The sequence below is a fragment of the Hyperolius riggenbachi genome, chromosome 3, assembly GCF_040937935.1.
Source record: "Hyperolius riggenbachi isolate aHypRig1 chromosome 3, aHypRig1.pri, whole genome shotgun sequence".
In the NCBI taxonomy this organism is placed as follows: domain Eukaryota; kingdom Metazoa; phylum Chordata; class Amphibia; order Anura; family Hyperoliidae; genus Hyperolius; species Hyperolius riggenbachi.
Window position 1 is genome coordinate 291839306 of NC_090648.1, and position 16605 is coordinate 291855910.

At 43.7% G+C, this 16605-nt stretch overlaps 1 protein-coding gene across 5 annotated transcripts in view; it reads left to right on the plus strand.

Moving 5' to 3' along the window:
- The first annotated feature begins 2598 nt into the window (after window positions 1–2598).
- TMEM168 (transmembrane protein 168) overlaps window positions 2599–16605 on the plus strand; it is a 187685-nt gene continuing 173678 nt past the window's right edge. For 4 of the 5 annotated variants that reach the window (XM_068276492.1, XM_068276491.1, XM_068276490.1 and 1 more), the window contains exon 1: window positions 2600–2705. The gene's annotated coding sequence lies outside the window, so the exon portion shown is untranslated. Of the gene's footprint in view, window positions 2706–16605 lie in introns of all 5 variants that reach the window. The other variant, XM_068276488.1, reaches the window with a different exon arrangement.

Here is a 16605-nt window from a genome sequence, read left to right on the forward strand (position 1 = left end):
GATTGACTTCTTCGCAGTGGGAGGGACGAGTGCTTAACAAGTTGCATGCAAGCTGTTACAGGAAACCAACATCCTCCAGTGGTAGACAGGTCATGTGTATGCTCAGTGTGTATTTTATTCCATAAGTGGGGCTTGCACTCTTTTGCAGGTAGGCACTCATCTGTTTTTAAGTAGCGCTGTTCATTTCCTTGCTATGTACTAATTTAATTCATTTTTGGTCAGCCGCTCCCACTTAACAGCTTTGCTTTTGGTGTATATGCAGAGCCTCTGTTTGGGTTCAAGGTGTGTTTGCAGTCTCTGGGGGGGGGGCTCAGTGCATCTCTGATCGGAGGCCATTCAGAGGCGGCCTGGTGATGCGCTGATCCCACTTTTTGCGCAATTTTCAATTTTACTTGGTGGCGCGCCCAGGCTATGCATATGCATAGGTAGGATTTAGTTAGTGTTAGGTCCCCTCCCATGGAGGATTGACTTCTTCGCAGTGGGAGGGACGAGTGCTTAACAAGTTGCATACAAGCTGTTACAGGAAACCAACATCCTCCAGTGGTAGACAGGTCATGTGTATGCTCAGTGTGTATTTTATCCCATAAGTGGGGCTTGCATTCTTTTGCAGGTAGGCACTCATCTGTGTCACACTCACCACTCCAGGTCCCTACGACTGTCCCGTGGCCATTCCGGGGTGCGCACGCACAGGGGGTCCTTAGGTCTGTTGTGTGGACTTCATGGTTGGCAGCGCACGGCGTTGCGCGGTGCGCGCATGCACGCAAACTGTTGCGCGCATGCGGGGTTTTGCTTGCGCGCGGCATTGCGCGCGCAATACGTTGTGCACGCACTGTGCAGGGCGTTAATTTCTGCGCCAAAAATCCTGTATAAAAGCAGCACTGGCCATTACTCCAGTGCTGCTCGTTCTGACAGCTTGGCGTAAGCCCCGTGGAAACTCTGTTGCCTATCTCTCTGATTGATTCCTGGATTTGACCCTTGACTTGTGACCCCGACTCCTGCTGATTGCCGCCTGCCCCGACTCTTGGATTGTGACCTCGCTCTGCTTGTTATCCGCCTGCCCCGACCTCTGGCCTGTGACCCGATTACGCTGCTATCTCCCGCCCTGGACCTCTGGCTACTGTCTGACTACGTCTGTCTCATCTCACACATTAGCGTCGTTGTTCTCCTGACCACTTGCTGAGGTTATCCTAGTAGTGACCTGGCTGGGCACTAGGCAGCTAAATCCTGCACTCCCCTCCTGGGGGTGTGGGCGAAGACCCGTGGTCGCTTAGATCTACTACTGGGTAACGCCTCTTCCATCAGTGGGAAGGTCAACAGCGCCTGAAGATCAACCTTAACAATCTGTTTTTAAGTAGCGCTGTTCATTTCCTTGCTATGTAATTTTAGCCTTATTCCCTGAATGACATAGACGGTGTTTTCAAACCTGCTACAGTATACTGTAGCCTTAAAGAGACACTGAAGCGGAAAAAAAAATATGATATAATTAATTGGTTGTGTACTATGAATAATTACTAGAAGATTAGCAGCAAAGAAAATATTCTCATATTTTTTTTTTCAGGTATATGGTGTTTTTTCTAACATTGCATCATTCTCTAATGTGTGCAGATTACACAATACTCAGCATTCAAAATGATTCTTTCAGAGCAGTCTGTGAACTAATGACCTCTCCTCTGGCAGAGAAAAAGTAAACAGTTGGGATAATAAAAGTCAGAAGACAGCCCTCTCCATGACTTTTGAAAGTCGTAGAAATGAATGGCTTTTTTGCATAGAGATAACAACTGGAGTTTCTTAACTCTTCCTGTACTGGAAACAATTAGACTGATGTATCTGATCTTAATGTTTTATTTCTTAGCTGTACTACACATACAAATCATAATATCATATTTTTTTTTTTTCGCTTCAGTGTCTCTTTAAAGGGAACCTGAAGCGAGTAAAATTATTTAAAATAAACACATGACGTAGCTGCAAATGAATATTACATAGTAACCTCACCATCAGTTCCTCTCAGAAGCTCACCATTTTCTTCTTACAGTGATCCTTTCCAGTTCTGATATTTTGTCAGAACTGAAATATACCAGTTGCTGTCAGTTATATATCTGCAGCTGTCAGTTACAACTGAATGTGCAAGGTAATGTCCATGTTTCCCTATGACTCAAGTGGGTGATATTACAGTTTAACTGTGTGCTGACCAGGAAGCTGTTATGGGGTAATGGTCATTTTCAATATGGAGAACAGAGAATTCCATTGATCACAGTGCACAAATGGGACGCAGGAGAGGAGAAAGAGAATGAGGAGTAGACTACATGGCAGGTAAGTATGACCTGTGTATGGTGTATGATTATTTTGACTTTTTATTTTCAGTTCAGGTTCTATTTTAAAATAAATGTGGTTAAAGCGTCTGTGCGCTCACTGTTCCCTAAATCCTAAACATTGCTGAGGCAGCTCCACATGATTAGGATGATTGCGCAAAGATTCTGCAGAAGAGGCACCTGGCAACCTCTCGCAGCGCAGACAACACGTAAAGATAGTAACTAAGTACGCGGAGCTTGAAAAGATACGATATGGCTGAGGACAGGACATACATGACTTCTGCCAGGTTGTTACGTCACTTCCGGGCGCGGGGCTGACGAGGTTGAACGCTGCCGCGTCAAAGCCTCGGTGACAGCGGCGCACGGATGGACGCCAAGCCGGAACAGCAAATTAAGGTGAACTTTCACTATATCGCTGTGTTTTATCTGGTCTAGCGCTGTTTACTTGAGATTATTATAATTTTTCTTTTTACCGGCAAGCGGCATCTCCTTGCTTACACACACATCTTCCTGCCAAGTATGATGATTCGGGCTATTTACAGGCTAATGGGCTGTGTCTAATTCTTGCTAGAGTAAGAAAGCGGCCGGGGAGAGGACCTTTAAATTGTCAGCAAGGTTGTAACAGCCTTATACAGTCGTTTATTATATTCCTTTACATAAAATGGTGGTGTGGGGATAAAACTAAGGACTTGTAAACATTTGACAGCTGAGGTGCTTGAACCCAGGAGCATGTTATTGGTTTCCTGTGGGACGTTTAAAAAAAAATGTCAATTAGCTATTTTCATAGCTATTATATAGTATAAGTTTTTATACTAATTAATGGCTATGTCTGTAATGGATTTCTTTTATGTGTTATTTAAATTGTACACCTGAAGTAATTTGGGGAATCTACAAATCAGGTGTAATCGTAAGCAAAGCAATGTTTCCAAGAGGGCTTCTTTAAAATTATTTATGAACAATTTGTAGGTGCAGTGAAAATGGAGATAGCAGAAACATTAGCCCAGTCTGTGAGTAGATAGTGGTGCTGCTGAAGCCAGTTAAACCAGTTAAAATAAAATCTAGTAGAGATGCCCCAGGAATTTTCCTTGGAGTATGAGGAAACGGAGGGGAAATTTTTTTTTCTGGTGCTTATATATGCACAGTTTGTGTCATCCAGCAAGATTGAGCTTGATCTTGTTAGTGACGTTATGGGGAATGAGTGCTGTACAGACAGATTGCTCTGATTCACCAGAGTGATGTGTGTTGCTATTGGAAGGGGATACAGAGGAGGGCAGACAGTGAGGCTCCAATGGGCTGGGTAAGTTTAACATAAACCTGCAAGGAAACAAAAACAAACAAAAAAAAAAAAAGATACTTGCATAAATAGTGGTTAGTCTCTGGATGGGTTCAGAGGCTTACCAGTTCCTCCTTGAGGCCACCACTGCTGCCTGGGACATTCTTTTTCTTCCTGGCCCTGCTCCTGCCTATGTACACATTTCTTCATAATGGGCGTGCAGGAGTATGGTCTGCACATTCCCAGTAGAATGAAGCAGGCTTATGCAACGAGGAAAAAAGCCATGCTTGAACTTCTTAGTTGGGCATTTGTAAACCACACTTACGAATGCCCGGTACGAAATGGTCCGTACTTGGATAGGGGCACAGGCATGAGAGTATATCCAACAAGCTTTTGTTGGGTGTGCCTAGAGGGACCCAGCACTGGATCGGTGGGAACTAAGAGGGTCCAGGAAACCTCTATCCAGGCCCTTCTCTTTAAGGAAAGTATCTATATTTTTTTTACTTTAATGCACTCCTTTGAAGGTGCACAAGCGGCATTCCGATCGGTCGAGACTGCTCTCTTCCGTTGTGGATGGGCTTCGGGAGCACCCGGGTTCCCGAAGATGGGCTGTTCCATGCTGTGAGCGCTCTCTCGCGCATGCGTGGTACGGAGAGCCTGTCTTCGGGAGCACTCGGGCGAGGAATGGGAATGCTCTATAGGACCCAAAGCCTTCTCTCTCCGTAGGTAAGTACCAGTGTTGGGGGAGTTTTGCCTTCAGATTAAGTTAACCAGGGCTGTGGAGTCGGGCAATTTTGGGTGCCTGGAGTCGGAGTCGGGAAAAAATGCACCGACTCTGACTCCGACTCCTAATGAATTCGTAACTGTAATTAAAATAGAAAATATGATAAAATGTTCTATTTCTCAGATAATAGTCATTAAAAATAATGTATATATACAGTATATATACAGTAATAGCTGTGCTTAGTCCACAAAAATGAAATAAACCAATCAAAATGAGTTACTTGTGCTGCTTCAATAAAGATGATGTGTACACAGGAATCTCTTATATATACTAAATAACATCTATGCTGTAAGAATAAAGCCTGATGTGTAGCTGTGTCACTAATAGAGATGGTCAATGAGATGGAAATAATTCTGCATTGATGCTGATTTATGCAAATGTACGCACTCTCTTTGCTGATGAAATCAAATAATTTGATATGTTGTTAAAATCTGGTTTGGTGACTACAAATTAAAGGGTAACTGAGACGGATGAAAAGTAAAGTTTTATACATACCTGGGGCTTCCTCCAGCCCCCTTCAGGCTAATCAGTCCCTCGCTGTCCTCCACCACCCGGATCTTCTGCTATGAGTCCTGGTAATTCAGCCAGTCAGCGCTGCACAGGTGTAGTATGCTCCTGGCGGCGGAATGTGTGCATGCGCACTACGCCTGACTGGCTCAAGTACCTGGACTCCTAGCAGAAGATCCAGGTGGTGGAGGAGGACAACGAGGGACTGATTATCCTGAAGGCGGCTGGAGGAAGCCCCAGGTATGTATAAAACTTTACTTTTCATCCGTCTCAGTTACCCTTTAATTTGTAGTCACCAAACCAAATTTTAACAACATATCAAATTATTTGATTTCATCAGCAAAGAGAGTGCGTACATTTGCATAAATCAGCATCAATGCAGAATTATTTCCATCTCAAAACTTTAATTTCATCTGTCTCAGGTTTACTTTGTTACACAGTAGTACTATACTCTACATATGCACTCCCCACAGAGCTGCAGGGAATCCACTGAGAATGCTGTGCACATTGAACACAGAGGTGTTGTCTGTTTACAATCTCCTCATTCCCCTGCAGAGTACCTGCACATCATTCTTACATGTACCCACACTTACATTGCCTAGGGCCTGATAGGTGTTCTTTGTTCCGGTTTGTACCTTTTACAAGTACTCTTACCAAGGACTAGTTTTAGTCTAAAGGGAATAAATATAGTAGTCTACATATCCTTCTCACTTCAGTTGTCTTGTAAAATTCCTAAGCGTTGGCAGTTAAGAGACGAATTTCATGTTACATACTTTTAATCAACAAAATTGTAATATGCAAATTAGAGGAGTCGGAGTCGAGGGGTCTGAGTCGGTGGAATCCTAAACTGAGGAGTCGGAGTCGGTGGATTTTTGGACCGACTCCACAGCCCTGAGATTAACTTCAACAATTGTGGGTTTTACTTCAGATGTCCTTTAACCGGTTCAGCCTCACAGCTATTTTCACCTTAAGGACTGAAGCAATTTTCCCCTGTCAGCGCTGCTCTCATTCATTCGCTAATAGCTTTATCACTACTCATCACACATAAATTATTTAGATCTTGTTTTTTTCACCACAAATTTGGCTTTTGGAGGGTGACATTTGTTGTTAGTAACTACTAAAATGTCTATGTATTTTAAAGATAAAAACGAGGGAAAAAATGAAAAAATGCACTATTTCTCCAATTCCAGCCTCTATAGTTTTAAAATGAACAACGCTACTGAACATTTTACCCACACATTTTATCTGCCTATCTGTCGTGGTTATCACAAGATTTAAATTATGTCCCTAGTACATAGTATGGTGACAATATATTATTTGGAAATAAAGGTGCATTTTTTCTATGTTGTGTTTTTTGTTTTCTCATTGCACACTACCAATGATTACAAGCCTTTATTTGAAAAAAAAAACAGTAATACATCCTCATGACATACATATTTAAAAAGCGGAGTCCCTAAGGTAACTATTTAAGTATTCACTTTTCAATTCTGTCACTTTTGGTGTTTTTTACAAGTGTATTAGTTTGGTGCAGAGTATGTGAAAATAACAATTGCATTGCTTTTCATTTCATTTGCTGCTAAAACAAAACCACATCACATATGCCTAATCTCTCAAAGACCTCAAATACTATTCTCTTGCTTGTCCCGGTAAAAATGATACCCTATACACATAATCACACCATGAGCAGCACTAATGCATTTTTCAAGGCCATTTTTTGCAACAAAAGTAATACAGTCATTCTTTGTTCGCAAAGCCCCTGGAGTGTCAAAACATTTGAAACAGGTCACAAATGTCACCATTCTGAAAACTAGAGACCCAGGCCTACTGAGATATACATATTTTGAAACAATTGGACTTCTGCGGTTTTGCTAAAATTGAATCATAACTTGGAAAATGGTATTTTTTTACATCTTTTTTCACTTTGGCACAAAAAAACCAAACACTTAACATAGTTCTTGTCTCTCAAAGACCCCAAATACTATTCTCTTGCTTGTCCCGGTGAAAATGATACCCTATACACATAATCAGATAGCTTCTTGGCCACGCAATACTCTGTTAACCATGAGCAGCACTAATGCATTTTTCAAGGCCATTTTTTGCAACAAAAGTAATACAGTCATTCTTTGTTCGCAAAGCCCCTGGAGTGTCAGAACATTTGAAACAGGTCACAAATGTCACCATTCTGAAAACTAGAGACCCAGGCCTACTGAGATACACATATTTTGAAACAATTGGACTCCTGTGGTTTTGCTAAAATTGAATCATAACTTGGAAAATGATATTTTTTACATATTTTTTTCACTTTGGCACTAGAAAAAAATCTGATGACTTAGGCCTCAGTCCTAAAACACACCAACATTTTTTCTACAGCTCATCACGGTTAAAATGATACAACATATGCCTTACTTAGTAACAAATGGTTGGGTGCAGCAATCAGTTATACCCAATGTGCACTATTTTTTTTGCACTAATTGTTGCAGAGCTATTGTTTGTTTGCATATTCCCAGGAGAGATTGGAATCAAACAAAGACCGCACATGACACCATCATAGAAGGCTAACAACCAGGGCTATTCATCAGTAGGTATTTTGTGAGCTACCTTCTCAAAGGAACACTGCAAAAGGAATTCTCACATTGTCCTGGTTATAACAAATCCAAAATGTGGCTAATTTGAAATTATCACTTCTCTTCACAGTGATAACAAATACATTGGAACTTACCATTGGATGTCTTGCAGAATTAGAGAAAAGCCAGAGGCCATAAGTCAGGGGTCAAGCAGATCCAAGAGTCAGAAGATGGGAGCAGCAGGGTCCAAAGTTCAATTTTGAACTTTGTTTGTGGTTTCTTTTTCCTCAAAAAATTCAGTTTCCTCCAACACCCCAAAAACATAGGGGTATGCCAAATGTGAGCTCCTTTGAGGGTCTGTAAGTTACATGAATATATAGGAAAGGGGAAAATGCCAGTCAAATATGTCCAGGTAAAGAAAAAAAAAAACACAAAAAAAAGGAAAAAAAAGAAATTAGTAATCTGCAAGTGTGTGGTATGCCCTAAAGCACTTGATAACACACAGTGCAGGGGCTGACGGGCAATCTGGGCAAAAATACCGTGACTCACACCGTCTCTTGTGTTTCACACACACTCTGCATCTTCTCAGGGGGGCTTTTTTCACTTCATTGGGGGGAATTAGTTCAGGGAAATGTCTCTCCCTCAGTCTAATTGAGTTCTCCAAATGGATAGGATCCTGTTGTGCAATTTGGCCAGGGGAATACATTAGGGACTTGTGGACTTGAATCTGGAAGTCAAGAAAGGTCATCTGTTGGCTTGTTGGTGTTGTGGCTGTTTTTAGATAGACCACAAATGCATTGTGCATGGTCATCTGCAAAAAGAAGAATGTTATTTTTTTGTACCATGCTTTCCTTCTTCTTCTTAATAAATAAGGCGCCAAGACTTGGTCTGATAAGTCCACTGCTCCCATATTTTTATTGTAGGCGACTATGGCCTCTGGCTTTGTACGCTGTTCCGTTCTGGATGTGGCAAGAACTGTGGCCTCAGTGTGGATGGTAGATAGCATCATCACCTCCCGCTTGTCGTGGAACTTTATTGCCAGGAGCTCTTCAGATCTGAGTGCGTAAGACTCTCCTCTGCATAGTTTTTTATTTACTACCTGTGGGGGGAGGCCTTTACGGTTTGCTCTCACCGTCCCACATGCGCCAGTCTGGACTGAGAAGAGGAACTTAAACAGTGGCACACTTGTATAAAAGTTGTCCAAGTAGACGTGGTAGCCTTGGTGGAGAAGTGGATTTAATAGGTCCACCACTATTTTGCCACTGGTGCTAATGTACTCAGGGCACCCAGCTGGCTGCAGAATGGAGTCTTTGCCTTCATAGATTTTAAAAGTGAAGGTATAGCCAGTGCCACTCTCGCATGCCCTATAAATTTTCACCCCACATCTTGCCCTCTTGCTTGGTATGTACTGTTTCATGGAAAGTCTCCCATGAAACGGTACCAGGGATTCGTCCACAGCAATTTCCCGGTGTGGGGTATATACATCCATTAACACTGCACTTAGGTGGGTCAACAGGGGTCTCAACTTAAACAGTCTGTCATGGGAAGGGTTGGTATGTTCCACATCTTGAGAGTTGTCATTCAGGTGGAAAAACTTTGACAACAGCTCAAAACGCTGCCTGGGCATTATTGCTGGATAGAGGGGTGCATTGTGATAAAGGTCCCTGGACCAGTACATTTTTATCTGGGGCTTTGGGTTGATGCTCATGCTGAGCGTGAGGCCTACATAGGCCTTCATTTCGGGCACGTTGGTGGGGTGCCATTTTCTGGTGATATAGTTAGTGGGGTGGTCAGCTAAAAATTGTAGAGCAAATAAATTAGTTTGCTCTACTAAATGCTCCCACATTGCCTCTGTCATAAAAAGCTGGAAAATGTCAATTGGTTCCTGATTGACAATGGGCACTGACACACCAGCGGTGGCTGTGAAGGGTGGGATGTTGGGCGCAGCATAATTAGGGGGTTCCCAGGTGCCATTTAACATATGAAGCGGTACCTCCTGCCTGCGAGGTACCTGTGGCTGCCTACCCTGTCTGCGCCTAGCTCCCCCTGGCGCACTGCTGCTAGCAGCAGCGGGGTTGCCCACGGAGCCCTCTGCTGGGTTGCCCACGGAGCCCTCTGCTGGGTTGCCCACGGAGCCCGATGCTGGGTTGCCCACGGAGCCCGATGCTGTGGACAGTCCTGATGGTCCCTCATCAGCGGACTCAGGACTTGGGTCCCTCCTCAAGCGGCGTGATGGCGGCCCTTCGGACTCTGAAGATTCAGATCCTGAACCAGAGCCGGACGGAGGGAGCCAATCACTACCTGACTCATCCTCGCTGCTGCTCTGCTGGAGGATGGCGGCTGCCTCCTCCACAGAATAGAGCCTCCTCGCCATTTAAAAAGGGATAGATAAAGATAAGAAATATAAAAAGATAGTAAGATTTTTTTTTTAAAGTGACAGTTTTTTTTTTTTTTTTTTTTTGGGGGGGGGGTGTAAAGGGGGGGGTGGAGACAGTAGAGAAGAGGCGGGGGGGAGGAGAGTAGAGTATAGGTAGTAACAGATAGGAAGAAAAAGATCACAATAGATCAGTGATCAATAGATCAGTAGGTAATAAATGGCCAAGGAGAGGGAGAATCAGGGATTCTGGGCAGTATGGGGTTAAAAATTCAGGGATGGAGGGCAAATTTTATTAAAAGGAATTCCTACCAGCTTATCTGTCAGTCTGTCTCTCAGCTCCTGTCACCACAGAACAGTGATTGATCTGTGTGACAGGAGCTGAGAGACAGAGAGAGGGAAACCTGTTATTTACAAACATTATTAAGAATTCACATTGTTACTGGATGTAACTATGTGAATTCTTTACTTCCTTTGCTCTGATTGGCTCAGAGGAGCGCTGGCTCCTCTTCACCAAACAGCACGGCTTGTAAGCCGTCGGGGACGAGCGGCACCACGCGACCATGCGCGCGCACACGCGGAAGTGCGCCTGGACGCGGACTCTCGTCCAGATAGGCTTTAGCTGCCGCTGCCTGGACGAGCTTGCTCGTCCATTTAGGCTGAACCGGTTAAAGACTCAGCATGCATACAGTTGTGCACATGCTGGATTCTCAGACAAAACCGCTCAAGGCGACCACCTCTGCCCAGCTCCTCCAAGTGTGTGTATTTGGTTCTGAGGATAAAGACCACCTGGCAAATGTGGCAGCAGGGATGTGGAGTCGGTATAATAATCCCCCAACTCCTCTAATTTGCATATAACAATCTTGTTGCTTGAAAGTATGTAACATAGAAGGCATTTCATCACTGCTAAAGCTTAGTAATTTTAAAGCCATATTAAGGTGGCATCTGCTTTTGGGAACAAAACACAGCTCCTAGCCCAGAAGCTGACACTCTACCCTGTCGGCCATCCTGGCCTGCCATTGCCAATGTGAATGCCCCATATCAGCCAGGTTCTGTCATGTAGCACTGTCTATGAGCCAAAACCCAACTAATGTGAGGTTCCAGTGAATCTTATTTAACAGATAATGGGCTCTATTCACAATGCATTACCACATTTGCATGCTGAAAACAGCTGATTTTCTGTTCACCTTCCCAAGTTACAATTCACTATACCTATCTCTGCACAGAAAAGCACAGTTTCTGACTAGTGAGGTAAATTACCGACTTGTGGAGTCTGTTTTTTACGCATACTCTTTGGTAAGAGTATACGTAAAGGGTGCAGACAAAAACAAACAAAGAACATAAATCAGGCTCTAGGCAGTCTCTGTGGGTACATCTGAGAGATGTGTAGGTACTCTGCAGCAGAATGAGGGGATTCTTCCTCTAGTACACATTCTTCACCCACCATATGAACCAGGTTTATGGGTTCTAGACAACACCTCTGCATTCAATGTGCACAACATTCTCAGTGGATTCACAACAACTCTGCAGGTAATGCATATTTATAGTACTACTGTATAGCTTGATTTGTAGTAATCATTCCCAAATTTATTAACCACTTGCCGACCGCCCACAGCCGATGGGCAGCGGCAAGGGCTGGGCCCAAATGACCGCAATACGCCTATCGGCGGTGGTGGGCGTGGTTATGCGGCGATCGCGTCATTTGTGACGCGATCAGCCGCTGGCGACAGGCTCCGCCCCCCCTGCGCTGTAACCCGCCGGCCGTTCTAGCTGAACGATCGCCGCTACAAAGTATATAATACACTTTGTAATGTATACAAAGTGTATTATACAGGCTGCCTCCTGCCCTGGTGGTCCCAGTGATCGAGGGACCACCAGGGCAGGCTGCAGCCACCCTAGTCTGCACCCAAGCACACTGATCTTTCCCCCCCCCCCTGCCCCCTGATCACCCACAGCACCCCTCAGACCCCCCCCCCTGCCCACCCCCCAGACCACTGCTTGCACCCAATCACCCCCTAATCACCCATCAATCACTCCCTGTCACTATCTGTCAACGCTATTTTTTTTAAAGCCCTAAACTGCCCCTTGGGTGCTCCTGATCATCCCCCACCCCTCAGATTCTCCCCAGACATCCCCCCCCCTGTGTACTGTATGCATCTATCCCCCCTGATCACCTGTCAATCACCCATCAATCACCCCCTGTCACTGCCACCGATCAATCAGCCCCTAACCTGCCCCTTGTGGGCAATCTGATCACCCACCCACACCATCAGATCGCCTGCAGACCCGCCGTCAGATCACCTCCCAAGTGCATTGTTTACATCTGTTCTCTTCTCTAAACACCCACTAATTACCCATCAATCACCCACAATCACCACCTGTCACTTTTACCCATAAGATCAGACCCTAATCTGCCCCTTGCAGGCACCCAATCACCCGCCCACATGCTCAGATTGCCCTCAGACCCCCCTTGTAAATAATGCACTGGCGAATTGATATCTGTTCTTCCCTGTAATAACCCACTGATCACCTGTCAATCACCCATCAATCACCCCCTGTCACTGCCACCCATCAATCAGCCCCTAACCTGCCCCTTGCGGGCAATCTCATCAACCACCCACACCAACAGATCGCCTGCAGACCCGCTGTCAGATCACCTTCCAAGTGCATTGTTTACATCTGTTCTCTCCTCTAAACACCCACTAATTACCCATCAATCGCCACCTGTCACTGCTACCCATCAGATTAGACTTCTATCTGCCCCTAGGGCACCCAATCACCCGCCCACACCCTCAGAACGCCCTCAGACCCTAGCCCTGATCACCTCGCCAGTGCATTGCTAGCATCTATTCCCCCCTCTAATCACACCTTGAGACACCCATCAATCACCTCCTGTCACCACCTGTCACCCCCTAGCACACCTACCCATCAGATCAGGCCCTAATTTGCCCCGTGTGGGCTCCTGATCACTCGGCCAAACCCTCAGATCCCCCTCGGACCCCCTTCCGATCACCTCCCCAGTGCATTGATTGCATCTATTTTCCCCTCTAACCACCTCCTGAGACACCCATCAATCACCTCCTTTCACCCCCCCTAGCACTCCTATCCATCAGATCAGGCCCAATACAACCTGTAATGCAAGAGGCCACCCTGCTTATGACCGGTTCCACAAAATTCGCCCCCTCATAGACCACCTGTCATCAAAATTTGCAGATGCTTATACCCCTGAACAGTCATTTTGAGACATTTGGTTTCCAGACTACTCACGGTTTTGGGCCCGTAAAATGCCAGGGTAGTATAGGAACCCCACAAGTGACCCCATTTTAGAAAAAAAGACACCCCAAGGTATTCTGTTAGGTGTATGACGAGGCCTAGGGCCTGATAGGTGTTCTTTGTTCCGGTTTGTACCTTTTACAAGTACTCTTACCAAGGACTAGTTTTAGTCTAAAGGGAATAAATATAGTAGTCTACATATCCTTCTCACTTCAGTTGTCTTGTAAAATTCCTAAGCGTTGGCAGTTAAGAGACGAATTTCATGTTACATACTTTTAATCAACAAAATTGTAATATGCAAATTAGAGGAGTCGGAGTCGAGGGGTCTGAGTCGGTGGAATCCTAAACTGAGGAGTCGGAGTCGGTGGATTTTTGGACCGACTCCACAGCCCTGAGATTAACTTCAACAATTGTGGGTTTTACTTCAGATGTCCTTTAACCGGTTCAGCCTCACAGCTATTTTCACCTTAAGGACTGAAGCAATTTTCCCCTGTCAGCGCTGCTCTCATTCATTCGCTAATAGCTTTATCACTACTCATCACACATAAATTATTTAGATCTTGTTTTTTTCACCACAAATTTGGCTTTTGGAGGGTGACATTTGTTGTTAGTAACTACTAAAATGTCTATGTATTTTAAAGATAAAAACGAGGGAAAAAATGAAAAAATGCACTATTTCTCCAATTCCAGCCTCTATAGTTTTAAAATGAACAACGCTACTGAACATTTTACCCACACATTTTATCTGCCTATCTGTCGTGGTTATCACAAGATTTAAATTATGTCCCTAGTACATAGTATGGTGACAATATATTATTTGGAAATAAAGGTGCATTTTTTCTATGTTGTGTTTTTTGTTTTCTCATTGCACACTACCAATGATTACAAGCCTTTATTTGAAAAAAAAAACAGTAATACATCCTCATGACATACATATTTAAAAAGCGGAGTCCCTAAGGTAACTATTTAAGTATTCACTTTTCAATTCTGTCACTTTTGGTGTTTTTTACAAGTGTATTAGTTTGGTGCAGAGTATGTGAAAATAACAATTGCATTGCTTTTCATTTCATTTGCTGCTAAAACAAAACCACATCACATATGCCTAATCTCTCAAAGACCTCAAATACTATTCTCTTGCTTGTCCCGGTAAAAATGATACCCTATACACATAATCACACCATGAGCAGCACTAATGCATTTTTCAAGGCCATTTTTTGCAACAAAAGTAATACAGTCATTCTTTGTTCGCAAAGCCCCTGGAGTGTCAAAACATTTGAAACAGGTCACAAATGTCACCATTCTGAAAACTAGAGACCCAGGCCTACTGAGATATACATATTTTGAAACAATTGGACTTCTGCGGTTTTGCTAAAATTGAATCATAACTTGGAAAATGGTATTTTTTTACATCTTTTTTCACTTTGGCACAAAAAAACCAAACACTTAACATAGTTCTTGTCTCTCAAAGACCCCAAATACTATTCTCTTGCTTGTCCCGGTGAAAATGATACCCTATACACATAATCAGATAGCTTCTTGGCCACGCAATACTCTGTTAACCATGAGCAGCACTAATGCATTTTTCAAGGCCATTTTTTGCAACAAAAGTAATACAGTCATTCTTTGTTCGCAAAGCCCCTGGAGTGTCAGAACATTTGAAACAGGTCACAAATGTCACCATTCTGAAAACTAGAGACCCAGGCCTACTGAGATACACATATTTTGAAACAATTGGACTCCTGTGGTTTTGCTAAAATTGAATCATAACTTGGAAAATGATATTTTTTACATATTTTTTTCACTTTGGCACTAGAAAAAAATCTGATGACTTAGGCCTCAGTCCTAAAACACACCAACATTTTTTCTACAGCTCATCACGGTTAAAATGATACAACATATGCCTTACTTAGTAACAAATGGTTGGGTGCAGCAATCAGTTATACCCAATGTGCACTATTTTTTTTGCACTAATTGTTGCAGAGCTATTGTTTGTTTGCATATTCCCAGGAGAGATTGGAATCAAACAAAGACCGCACATGACACCATCATAGAAGGCTAACAACCAGGGCTATTCATCAGTAGGTATTTTGTGAGCTACCTTCTCAAAGGAACACTGCAAAAGGAATTCTCACATTGTCCTGGTTATAACAAATCCAAAATGTGGCTAATTTGAAATTATCACTTCTCTTCACAGTGATAACAAATACATTGGAACTTACCATTGGATGTCTTGCAGAATTAGAGAAAAGCCAGAGGCCATAAGTCAGGGGTCAAGCAGATCCAAGAGTCAGAAGATGGGAGCAGCAGGGTCCAAAGTTCAATTTTGAACTTTGTTTGTGGTTTCTTTTTCCTCAAAAAATTCAGTTTCCTCCAACACCCCAAAAACATAGGGGTATGCCAAATGTGAGCTCCTTTGAGGGTCTGTAAGTTACATGAATATATAGGAAAGGGGAAAATGCCAGTCAAATATGTCCAGGTAAAGAAAAAAAAAAACACAAAAAAAAGGAAAAAAAAGAAATTAGTAATCTGCAAGTGTGTGGTATGCCCTAAAGCACTTGATAACACACAGTGCAGGGGCTGACGGGCAATCTGGGCAAAAATACCGTGACTCACACCGTCTCTTGTGTTTCACACACACTCTGCATCTTCTCAGGGGGGCTTTTTTCACTTCATTGGGGGGAATTAGTTCAGGGAAATGTCTCTCCCTCAGTCTAATTGAGTTCTCCAAATGGATAGGATCCTGTTGTGCAATTTGGCCAGGGGAATACATTAGGGACTTGTGGACTTGAATCTGGAAGTCAAGAAAGGTCATCTGTTGGCTTGTTGGTGTTGTGGCTGTTTTTAGATAGACCACAAATGCATTGTGCATGGTCATCTGCAAAAAGAAGAATGTTATTTTTTTGTACCATGCTTTCCTTCTTCTTCTTAATAAATAAGGCGCCAAGACTTGGTCTGATAAGTCCACTGCTCCCATATTTTTATTGTAGGCGACTATGGCCTCTGGCTTTGTACGCTGTTCCGTTCTGGATGTGGCAAGAACTGTGGCCTCAGTGTGGATGGTAGATAGCATCATCACCTCCCGCTTGTCGTGGAACTTTATTGCCAGGAGCTCTTCAGATCTGAGTGCGTAAGACTCTCCTCTGCATAGTTTTTTATTTACTACCTGTGGGGGGAGGCCTTTACGGTTTGCTCTCACCGTCCCACATGCGCCAGTCTGGACTGAGAAGAGGAACTTAAACAGTGGCACACTTGTATAAAAGTTGTCCAAGTAGACGTGGTAGCCTTGGTGGAGAAGTGGATTTAATAGGTCCACCACTATTTTGCCACTGGTGCTAATGTACTCAGGGCACCCAGCTGGCTGCAGAATGGAGTCTTTGCCTTCATAGATTTTAAAAGTGAAGGTATAGCCAGTGCCACTCTCGCATGCCCTATAAATTTTCACCCCACATCTTGCCCTCTTGCTTGGTATGTACTGTTTCATGGAAAGTCTCCCATGAAACGGTACCAGGGATTCGTCCACA